At 47.9% G+C, this 10055-nt stretch overlaps 1 pseudogene; it reads right to left on the bottom strand.

The window, feature by feature from the left end:
• The window catches only part of LOC137358361 (protein bicaudal D homolog 2-like), a 59305-nt pseudogene that overhangs the window by 12031 nt on the left and 37219 nt on the right, over positions 1-10055 (bottom strand).

The raw sequence follows: 10055 nt of genomic DNA, 5'->3' as shown, positions 1-10055 counted from the left end.
TTGATGGCCTCCATTTTCCAAGTGGCCTCTGTATGGGCTGTAACAATTCCCAGTAGAAAGGGGAGCTCTCTGACACTCACTGAAAGTTCCAGAGAGATGCAGCTTTGCAACAAACTTGCATCCTACTTTTCAAGTTGGAGGAGGTGCCCGGTGCAGTGAAGGCTGTCTGTGTCTCTGGGAGTCTGCAGTTCCAGCCTGCCGCCTCCCCCTCTCCCCGCACCCCTGGATACTTCACCAGGCAAATTATTTCGGCCTCTCAATAAGTGTCCGTCTTTTGGCAGGGCTTGTCTCGAGAGGTTTCACTGTGCCTTTCTATCTGGGCCTCATGGGCACATGCATATGTTTGAAAACTTAGAGAGAGAGAGAGACAGAGAGAGAGAGACAGAGAGACAGAGAAGGATTAAGCAAGAGTCCAAACTGAGCAATTCTGAAAAACCTGCTGGGACGGCGAAGAACCTGAAGTCGTTGGTTAACAGCAGTGAAGTCCTGAATCTCAGTGTCTGGTGTCTGCAGTTCTTTGCAATACATTTTCGAAGGCTATTTAGCGACTGCATTGAAGGGCAGGCTTGACAAAGAATAGCAGGATATGGGTGATAGGGGGGAGATGAAGTAGGGGGTGGGAGGAGGCTCGTGTGGAGCAGAAACACCAGCACGGAGTGGACGGGCAGAGCGGCCTGTTTGCGTGTGCTGTAAATTGTATGCATTGTACCTGATTCTCTTTCAGCATGGAGACCAGTTTCTGCAAGGAAATGTTCTCTTCCTCGAGCTCAGTACAATCCTGTAACTGTTGGCTCTCCCGCACCTTCCACTCCTTGATCTCATCCCTCAACTGGCACTTTTCCAGTTCCAGATTCTCACACACCTGTCAGACAAGGGGAGACAAAAAAACACAAGGAATTAAAATGGTGCTTCCTCCGTCATCCCTGCGACCATTTTGCACAGCCTCCTCTTCTGCAGTCTCTCCAACTCCCTGATGCCTGGGTACAATTCCAGTAAATCCCTTCCACACCCTCTCCAAGTACCAAGTCTCTTGTCCATCCCTGCTGGCCGGATGCCAATTTTCTCATTGACATTTTCTTAACAACGCAAGTATACGACAACAACCTGCTTTTATATAGCGCCTTTAACGCAGTAAACTATCCCAGCGGTGCTTCACAGGAGCGTAAACCAGACAGAATTTCACCCCGAGCCACATCAGGAGATATTAGAGACGGGCGACCAAAAGCTCAAAGAGGTCAGTTTTAAGCAGCGTCTTAAAAGGAGGAGAGAGAGAGGCGGAGAGGTTTAGGGAGGGAATTCCAGAGCTTAGGGCCCCAGGCAGCTGAAGGCACAGCCGCCAATGGTGGAGCGATGGGAATCGGGGGATGGTCAAGAGGCCGGAATTGGAGGAGCGCAGAGATCTCGGAGGGTTGTAGGGAGTGGAGGAAGTTACAGAGATAGGGAGGGTTGTAGGGGCTGCAGGAGCTTACAGAGATAGGGAGGGGTGTAGGGGCTAGAGGAGGTTACAGAGATAGGGAGGGTTGTGGGAGCTTACAGAGATAGGGAGGGGTGTAGGGGCTAGAGGAGGTTACAGAGTTAGGGAGAGGGGGAGAGGCCACAGAAGGATCTGAACAGGAGGAGGAGAATTTTTTAAATGGAGGCGTTGCTGGACCAGGAGCTGATGTAGGTCAGCGAGCACAGGGGGTGATGGGTAAACAAGACTTAGGATACAGGCAGCAGAGTTTTGGATGTGCTGAAGTTTAAAAGGAGGATGGGAGCCAGCCAGCAGAGTGTCAAAATAGTTGAATGTGGAGGGTTTAAATTAATTTGGCAGGGGGATGGGATACAGAGTGGAGGTACAGTAGGGGGTGATGCACAGTCAAATATAGAAGAGATACTGAGTCAGTCTGGAAGGCAGAGAAAATAATGCGAATAATGCAAGGCTGGATTGCATCTGTTTTAACGCAAGGAGTCTTACTAGTAAGGCAGATGAATTGAGGGTATTGATTAACACATGGGATTATGATATTATTGCTATCACAGAGACATGGTTGAGGGAGGGGCAGGACTGGCAGCTCAATATTCCAGGGTATAGAATCATCAAGCGTGATAGGGGAGGGTGTAAAAGAGGAGGTGGCATTGCACTGTTGATCAAGGAGTCAATTACTGCAGTAAGGAGGGATGATATCTTTGAAGGTTCCTCAAATGAGGCCATATGGGTTGAACTTAAAAACAAAAAGGGGGCAATCACTTGGCTGGGAGTGTACTACAGGCCTCCAAACAGCCAGAAAGAGATAGAGGAGCAGATATGTAGGCAAATCTCAGAGAGGTGTAAAAATAATAGGGTAATAATAGTAGGGGATTTCAACTTCCCCAATATCAACTGGGATAGTCTTAGTTCAAGAGGCTTAAAGGGGGCGAAATTCTTAAAGTGTATCCAGGAGAGCTTTTTGAGCCGGCACGTAGAAAGTCCTACAAGAGAAGGGGCAGTATTGGACCTAATCCTAGGGAATGATGCTGGACAAGTGGTAGAAGTGTCAGTGGGGGAACATTTCGGGGATAGTGACCATAACTCTAAGATTTAAGGTAGTTATGGAAAAAGACAAAGAGGGACCAGAAATAAAGGTACTGAATTGGGGGAAGGCAGATTTCAATATGATAAAACAGGATCTGGCCACAGTGGACTGGGAGCAGCTACTTGTAGGAAAGTCTACATCAGACCAGTGGGAGTCGTTCAAAGAGGAAATGAGAGTTCAGAGCCAACATGTACCCATAAAGATGAAGGGTAGGACCAACAAGTCCAGGGAACCCTGGATGTCAAGGGATATAGAGGATTGGATAAGGGAAAGAAGAAATGGAGGCTTGTGGCAGATTCAGAGGGCTGAAAACAACGGAGGCACAAGAGGAGTACAGAATGTGTAGGGGGGTACATAAAAAAGTATTTAGGAGAGCAAAGAGGGGACATGAAAAAACACTGGCGCACAAGATAAAGGAAAATCCCAAGGCCTTTTATAAGTATGTTAAGAGCAAGAGGATAACCAAAGAGTGGGGCCCATTAGGGATCATAGTGGCAATCTTTGTGTGGAGCCGGAGGACATAGGTGAGGTTTTAAATGATTACTTTTCATTTGTGTTCACTATGGAGAAGGACGATGTAGGTGTAGAGATCAGGGAGGGGGATTGTGATATACTTGAACAAATTAGCGTTGAAAGGGAGTCAGTATTAGCTGTTTTAGCAGGCTTAAAAGTGGATAAATCCCCAGGCCCAGATGAAATGTATCCCAGGCTGTTATATGAGGCAAGGGAGGAGATAGCAGGGGGTCTGACACAAATTTTCAAATCCTCTCTGGCCACAGGAGAGGTACCAGAGGACTGGAGGACAGTGAATGTGGTACCATTATTCAAGAAGGGTAGCAGGGATAAACCAGGTAATTACAGGTTGGTGAGTCTAACATCAGTGGTAGGGAAACTATTGGGAAAAAATTCTGAGGGAAGGATTAATCTCCACTTGGAGAGGCAGGGATTAATCAGGGATAGTCAGCATGGCTTTGTCAGGGGGAGATCATGTTTAACTAACTTGATTGAATTTTTCGAGGAAGTGATTAGATGTGTAGATGAGGGTAAAGCAGTTGATGTAGTCTACATGGACTTCAGTAAGGCTCTTGATAAAGTCCCACATGGGATCCAGGGTAATTTGGCAAATTGGATCCAAAATTGGCTTAGTGGCAGGAGGCAGAGGGTGATGGTCGAGGGTTGTTTTTGTGATTGGAAGCCTGTGACCAGTGGTGTACCACAGGGATCGGTGCTGGGACCCTTGCTGTTTGTAGTGCACATTAATGATTTAGACACGAATATAGGAGGTATGATCAGTAAGTTCGCAGATGACACGAAAATTGGTGGTGTCGTAAATAATGAGGAGCAAAGCCTTAGATTACAGGACGATATAGATGGGCTGGTAAGATGGGTGGAGCTGTGGCAAATGGAATTTAATCCTGAGAAGTGTGAGGTGACGCATTTTGGGAGGACTAACAAGGCAAGGGAATATACAATGGATGGTAGGACCCTAGGAAGTACAGAGGGTCAGAGGGACCTTGGTGTATGTGTCCATAGATCACTGAAGGCAGCAGCACAGGTAGATAGGGTGGTTAGGAAAGCATATGGGATACTTGCCTTTATTAGCTGAGACATAGAATATAAGAGCAGGGAGGTTATGATGGAGCTGTACAAAACACTAGTTAGGCCACAGCTGGAGTACTGTGTACAGTTCTGGTCGCCACACTATAGGAAGGATGTGATTGCACTGGAGAGGGTGCAGAGGAGATTCACCAGGATGTTGCCTGGGATGGAACATTTCAGCTATGAAGAGAGACTGGGATAGGCTGGGGTTGTTTTCCTTAGAGCAGAGAAGGCTGAGGGGGGACATGATTGAGGTATACAAAATTATGAGGGGCATAGATAGGATAGATAGGAAGAAACTTTTTCCCTTTGTAGAGGGGTCAATAACCAGGGGGTATAGATTTAAGGTAAAGGGCAGGAGGTTTAGAGGGGATGTGAGGAAAAAAACATTTCACCCAGAGGGTGGTTGGAATCTGGAACGTACTGCCTGAAGTGGTGATAGAAGCAGGAACCCTCACAACATTTAAGAAGTATTTAGATGAGCACTTGAAACAATATAGCATACAAGGCTACAGGCCAAGTGCTAGAAAATGGGATTAGAATAGATAGGCTTGATGGCCAGCACAGACACGATGGGCCAAAGGGCCTGTTTCTGTGCTGTATAACTGACTCTATGGTTCCAGCAGCGGATGAACTGAGGTAGGTGTGGAGACAGCTAACCTTCCAGAGGTAGAGCCCCCGACTCCCAGTCCTCCAGTACAGGCCGGCCATTGAAAAAGGGACTGATGCTGCTGCCTATCAGTGCTCCATCTTAAGTCACAGCAGCTGACACTAGCTGGCAGCTTGCAACTGCAGTCTGTGCAGCACAAGTGCCCCTTATCAAACTCAACCAGCCTCTGTGGCACTGCCAACTGGCAGGACTTCATTGATCTCAGTGTGCAGCAAGCTCCAGAGCAAAACAAATTCTGTGCAGGGCATCGCACAACACAGAGCTCTCCACGGCATTGCCCGCAGTCCCCTCTGAAAACTAACTCAGAAATAAAGCAGAAAACCAGCTCGAACCTCCATTCACTCTCCAAGAAATTGGAAGAGGAGGTTTGGTCAAAGTGATTGAGAGGCTGTCAGATTGGTGTAACCTCGCACCCCCGCCCGAGACGCAGTCCCAGCATCCCACCAGGGTACCTCACCCAATGGACCACCCTCATGTACCAGTGTATATCTAGACAGAGCTGCATTTCGACAGAGTGTTTTTACCAAAGTGTGTCACAACCAAAGTGATTTGGAAGTGTTCTTTCTGTTGTAATGCAGGAAACGTGGCGGTCAATTTACACACAGCAAGCTCCCGTCAGCAGCAGGCTAACAAGATCATCTGTTTTTAAAGTGACGTTGGTTGAGGGATAAATATTGGCGCCCGGACATCGGGGGAGAACTCTTCCCCCACCCCCCCCTCGCTCTTCTTCCAATAATGGCCGTGGGATCTTTTATATCCACCCGAGAGGGCAGACGGGGGCCTCGGGTTTAACGTCTCATCCTGAAAGACAGTCCCTCTGACAGCGCGGCGCTCCCTCGGTGCTGACCCTCTCGCAGCGGGGCGCTCCCTCCGTACGGGAACCGGGGAAGTGTCAGGCCAGGATTATGAGGCTCGAACCCACAACCCAGTGACTCGGAGGTGAGAGAGTGACCCAGTGTGTGCGGACAGTACGCTGACAATGTATTTAACTGTGAGGTGGGAATTCACTGGGTAGTGATCAGTAAGTATGGGTGAAGACGAATACAGGATCCCTGGACAGCTGACTTAGCACAGAGGGAAGTCTGTATGGCTGCACCATTTATACTCAGTGCAGAGAAAGCAACTCTCCCAACAACACTGTTCTTTATTCCCATGCAACCATATCCTCATGGTGCAGTGAAGGACAACTCAGAGCAGCACTGTTGTGGTCAGATGAGAGCAGGTTACACAATGATTGGCTGCATATCTGTGAACAACAACCCCCCCACCCTGACCCCACCCACTTCTGCCCCCACTCCAGAAAGATCACTCTGTCAGTCCTGAGAATACACAGTGAGATCAGCCCAGTCTCAGATCTCTGCCAGCACTACCCCCTGTCTAATTTTAGCACACTAATTGCCAACAAAGGAGTCTTTGCAGACGGACCTATTTTAATTAGGTCAACACCCGATCTGGAGACTGCTGCTGCAGTGCAGAACTGTGTAGACATTTGGGAGATGCACAGAATCGCACAGCCATTCGGCGCATTGTGCCTGTGCTGGCTCTTTGAAACAATCCCACTCCCTTGCCCTTTCCCCATAGTAATTCCTTTTTGAAAGTTACTATCGAGTCTGCTTTCAGATCACAACCACTCGCTCCTCATCTCCCTCCTGGCTTTCTGTCACTCTGTGGCCTCTGGTTACCAATCTACGGAAGTATGGGATTGAAGGTGATTTAGAGCTTTGGATCAGAAATTGGCTAGCTGAAAGAAGACAGAGGGTGGTGGTTGATGGTAAATGTTCATCCTGGAGTTTAGTTACTAGTGGTGTACCGCAAGGATCTGTTTTGGGGCTACTGCTGTTTGTCATTTTTATAAATGACCTGGATGAGGGTGTAGAAGGGTGGGTTAGCAAATTTGCGGATGACACGAAGGTCGGTGGAGTTGTGGATAGTGCCGAAGGATGTTGTAGGGTACAGAGGGACATAGATAGGCTGCAGAGCTGGGCTGAGAGATGACAAATGGAGTTTAATGCGGAAAAGTGTGAGGTGATTCACTTTGGAAGGAGTAACAGGATTGCAGAGTACTGGGCTAATAGGAAGATTCTTGGTAGTGTAGATGAACAGAGAGATCTTGGTGTCCAGGTGCATAAATCCCTGAAGGTTGCTACCCAGGTTAATAGGGCTGTTAAGAAGGCATATGGTGTGTTAGCTTTTATTAGTAGGGGGATTGAGTTTCGGAGCCATGAGGTCATGATGCAGCTGTACAAAACTCTGGTGAGGCCGCACCTTGAGTATTGCGTGCAGTTCTGGTCACCGCATTATAGGAAGGATGTGGAAGCTTTGGAAAGGGTGCAGAGGAGATTTACTAGGATGTTGCCTGGTATGGAGGGAAGGTCTTACGAGGAAAGGCTGAGGGACTTGGGGTTGTTTTCGTTGGAGAGAAGGAGGAGGAGAGGTGACTTAATAGAGACATATAAGATAATCAGAGGGTTAGATAGGGTGGATAGTGAGAGTCTTTTTCCTCGGATGATGATGGCAAACACGAGGGGACATAGCTTTAAGTTGAGGGGTGAAAGATATAGGACAGATGTCAGAGGTAGTTTCTTTACTCAGAGAGTAGTAGGGGCGTGGAACGCCCTGCCTGCAACAGTAGTAGACTCGCCAACTTTAAGGGCATTTAAGTGGTCATTGGATAGACATATGGATGAAAATGGAATAGTGTAGGTCAGATGGTTTCACAGGTCGGCGCAACATCGAGGGCCGAAGGGCCTGGACTGCGCTGTAATGTTCTAATTCGAATTCTACTGTAAACAGAATCATGGAATGGTTACAGCACAGGAGGAGGCCATTCAGTCCGTCGAGCCTATGCCAGCTCCTTGCGAGGACAATCCAGCTGGTCCCTGCCATTCCCCCCCCCGACCCCTTTCATGCACTTGTCCAGTTCCCTTTTTAAGCCCCGATTGAACCTGCCTCCACCACACTCTCAGACAGTGCATTCCAGATCCTAAACACTCACTGAACCTGCCTCCACCGCACTCTCAGACAGTGTATTCCAGATCCTAAACACTCGCTGTGTAAAAAAGTTTTTCCTCTAGTTCTCTTGCCAATCACCTTAAATCAGTATCGTCTGGTTCTTGATGGGAACAGTTTCTCTCCACCTACTCTGTCCAGATCCTTCATGATTTTGAATACCTCTACCAAATCACCCCTTAATTTTCTTTGCTCTAAAGAGAACAATCCCAGCTTCTCCAGTCTCTCCACATTAACTGAAGTCCCTCATCCCTGGGACCATTCTGGAAAATCTCCCTCCGCACCCTCTCCAAGGCCTTGACATCCTCCCGAAAGTGCGGGGCCCGGAGCTGGACACAATCCTCCAGCTGTGGGCCTTAGCAGCGATTATAAAGGTTTAGCATCACATCTATGACTTTTTTGTACTCCAATTATAAAGTATCTGGAGACAAATGGAATTTAATCCTGAGAATTGCGAGGGGATACATTTTGGGATAGAGGGAGTGCAGCGAAGGTTTACCAGACTGATTCCTGGGATGGTGGGACTGACGTATGAGGAGAGATTGAGTCAGTTAGGATTATATTCGCTGGAGTTCAGAAGAGTGAGGGGGGGAAATCTCATAGACACCTATAAAATTCTAACAGGACTTGACAGGGTAGATGCAGGAAGGATGTTCCTGATGGTGGGGGAGTCCAGAACCAGGGTCATTGTCTAAGGATACGGGGTAAACCTTTCAGGACTGAGATGAGGAGACATTTCTTCACCCAGAGAGTGGTGAGCCTGTGGAATTCACTACCACAGAAAGCAGTTGAGGCCAAAACATTGTATGTTTTCAAGAAGGAGTTAGATATAGCTCTTGGGTCTAAAGGGATCAAAGGGTATGGGGCAAAAGCGGGAACAGGTTACTGAGTTGGATGATCAGCCATGATCATAATGAATGGCCTACTCCTGCTCCTATTTTCTATGTTTCTATGGGAGGACTAACAGGGCAAGGGAATATACAATGGATGGTAGGACCCTAGGAAGTACAGAGGGTCAGAGGGACCTTGGTGTACTTGCCCATAGATCACTGAAGGCAGCAGCACAGGTAGATAAGGTGGTTAGGAAGGCATTTGGGATACTTGCCTTTATTAGCTGAGACATAGAATATAAGAGCAGGGAGGTTATGATGGAGCTGTACAAAACGCTAGTTAGGCCACAGCTCGAGTACTGTGTACAGTTCTGGGCACCACACTATAGGAAGGATGTGATTGCACTGGAGAGGATGCAGAGGAGATTCACCAGGATGTTGCCTGTGCTGGACCATTTCAGCTATGAAGAGAGACAGGATAGGCTAGTGTTGTTTTCCTTAGAGCAGAGAAGGCTGAGGGGGGACCTGACAGGTAGACAAAATTATGAGGGGCATAGATAGGATGAAATTTTTTCCCTTAGTAGAGAGGTCAATAACCAGGGGGCATAGATTTAAGGTAAGGGCAGGAGGTTTAGAGGGGATTTGAGGAGAATGTTTTTCACCCAGTGGGTGGTTGGAATCTGGAACACACTGAAGAGGTGGTGGAGGCAGGTTCACAAGGCCAGTTCACAACTGATCCAACTGCAGCAAGTAGCTCAGAGTGACACGCCTGGTGCCCCTTCCACTGTCATCCCACTTAAAATCAGTCATTTCTAGACTTCTCCAAGCCTCTATTAACCCCATTATCCAACTGTGTCAACATTTGCCTAAAGGCCCTAAGCTCTGGAATTGCCTCTCTCTCTCCTCCTTAAAACGACCTCTTTGGTCGCCTCTCCCTAATATCTCCTGATGTGGCTCGGGGTTAAATTCTGTCTGATTTACGCTCCTGTGAAGCACCTTGCAGTGGGGGCGGTGGGAGGTTTAACTGTTAAAAACACTATATAAATGCAAGTTGTTTGCAGACACTCATTTATCTGACAATTACCACTAGCCACCAGCAGAGTGCAGAACAGCTCTCCTTCCCTCAATTGAGGCAAATCCACAGGGCGTGCAAATTTTAGATTTCCACTGAAAGGTCAGCAGACCAGGTCAGCTGGCTCGACATCTCCAGCCCCGGAGTTCTGCAATCGTGTGGCAAGTGTTCCTCACCTCAGAAACCCAGCCAGTGCAGGTAACTCTGCTCTGTCTTTATTCCACTGGCTGTAGGTTACAGCACAAACATCATCGCCCTATCACCATATCCTTCTATTCCTCTCTCCCTCGTGTATTTACCCAGCTTCCCCCTTAAATACA

This window comes from Heterodontus francisci, chromosome 49 (assembly GCF_036365525.1).
Source record: "Heterodontus francisci isolate sHetFra1 chromosome 49, sHetFra1.hap1, whole genome shotgun sequence".
NCBI lineage: Eukaryota > Metazoa > Chordata > Chondrichthyes > Heterodontiformes > Heterodontidae > Heterodontus > Heterodontus francisci.
This window is presented reverse-complemented; position numbering and strand designations above follow the sequence as displayed.